This window comes from Trachymyrmex septentrionalis, unplaced genomic scaffold, assembly GCF_001594115.1.
Source record: "Trachymyrmex septentrionalis isolate Tsep2-gDNA-1 unplaced genomic scaffold, Tsep1.0 scaffold172, whole genome shotgun sequence".
NCBI classification, from domain to species: Eukaryota; Metazoa; Arthropoda; class Insecta; order Hymenoptera; family Formicidae; genus Trachymyrmex; species Trachymyrmex septentrionalis.
Window position 1 is genome coordinate 337,293 of NW_017304887.1, and position 2,323 is coordinate 339,615.

The following is a 2,323-nucleotide window of genomic DNA, read 5'->3' on the forward strand; positions in this document are numbered from 1 at the left end:
AAACGCCCGGATTTGTGGAAGAACAAAAATTGGCTTTTGCACCATGATAACGCCCCTGCTCACACATCGTTGCTTGTGCGCGAATTTTTGACCAAAAACAACACACTAATGATGCCGCAGCCACCGTATTCCCCAGATCTGGCCCCCTGTGACTTTTTCTTGTTCCCGAAACTGAAGAGGCCCATGAAAGGACGACGCTACGCTACGATTGAGGAGATAAAGACGGCATCGAAGGAGGAGCTGAACAAGATCACAAAAAATAATTTTTTGAAGTGCTTCGAGGATTGGAAAAAACGTTGGCACAAGTGTATAATACTATCTGATGGGGATTACTTTGAAGGGGACAAAATAGATATTCATGAATAAATAAATAATTTTTGAAAAAAACAAAATTCGCGATACTTTTTGAACAGACCTCGTATATCTTTTTCTCTTGTAGGATTTTGCCAAAATCGCTCGTGTTTAGATCATGGTGGAAGTATTAGAGAACGTTTATATTGGCCATATATTGTATGTCGTAATCTGTAAGAATTGACTAATCACAGTCAAGTATTCCCCTCTCATTTGACGGTAAGAAGAGAATACTCGAAGGTGATTGGTCAATTTTTACAGATTGCGGCATACGGTATACGGTTACGGCCAATATAAACGCTCCCATACATGATGTGTACAGTTCGCCAAACCATGCCTACTTTTGCTCTGCGTCGTCTATAGTGTGCATGGACTACCAACTGTGAAACGTGAAACATGGGGTGGTACTTATAGTCCGTTCTTATTTTAAAACTGTCTTAAATAATTTCTTAACCCACATAGCAATGTATTTCCTTAGGATATCCTAATTTGATCAGATTCTGACCCAAAACATTAAATCGTCCATATGATGATCTCAGGACATTTGTAATTATTATGTACTAATATAAAACATTTCTAGAATATCCTATTTTGATTCGATAAAATTTTGATTGCTATATTGATAAATTGCATTTATCAACTTTCGACACATATATGTCATACATATATACATTCATGTATTTTACGTATATTATAGAGACATATTCTTTGCAATTTAATTGTTAATTTTTTTAATGTTTACATAAATATCCCACACAGACATACTGCAAACTATTCTTTGTTTCATGAAGAATTTAATTATATTTATTTTTATATCTTATTAATTTGACAGTTAGTAACAGACAGATATAGTAATTTGCAGTTATAACTTATTTTGTTTTTTGTTGTACGTAATTTATTTTTAAGTAGGTATATGGTTATTTATTAATTGAGAAATCAAAAGGAGTTTTTAGTATATTTTACAAAATTGATTTTATCGATTATAAGTACTATTTTAACGAAAATTTTCCATTTTACTAATTAAACTAACTATGAATAAATGAATAAAAACTAATGAATAAATCTATTTAAAAAAAGTACTTTCAAAGGCTCCATGAGCTCTGAACACTCTGATCAAGCTAAGAGTAAGTGACGAATTTCATTCGCATACGCCTCTTTATAGAGATACGCGTCATTTTCTTCTTACAAAAAACGAGTCCATTTCGTGGCGATATTACGCTACATACTGCGCTGCTTGCCTGGCAAAGTATACGTTATAGGCCTACGTATATTACGGCACTGCCAAGTAAGCAGCGTCCTATAGGCGCATAATATTATTTAATATTAAATAATATTTTAGGTATATTTCCAGAATATTAAACGTAACACTTAAAGAATATTTTATTGAAATTATATAATATTAAATAATATTCTTGAAATATTAATGGATATATGTCCACTCCTGATAATATTACATGATTATTAGAAGTAACATTATTTACTGTTACTGTAATATTTTATGAACATTATAAAGTATCATAACAACATTTATTTTAATTTCTGTAATAATGCCTAAAAATCATTTTAAATCAAGAAGAGTAGTAGGTTTTTTGTAATCGATAATTGTTTTAACTTTTTCAGAAGTTGGTTTGATTCCCTGATTAGAAACTAGATATCCGAGAAAAATATTGAAAATGTAGACCAAAATGTTGAAGTTGCTCAAAGGTAGTGCATAAGTATTTAAGATGTTCTTCTTCGTTAGAAGATGCAATTAGAATATCATCCAAGTAGCAAAAACAAAAATCTAGAATCTTACTTAATATGTTATTCATTAGACGTTGGAAAGTCTGAGTAGCATTGCGTAAACCAAAAGGTATCACCAAAAATTCAAATAGGCCAAATAGAGTTGTAATTGCTGTTTTATGAATATCTTCCTTTGCCACCGGAACTTGATAATACGCCTTAACGAGATCAATTTTAGAGAAAATGTTCT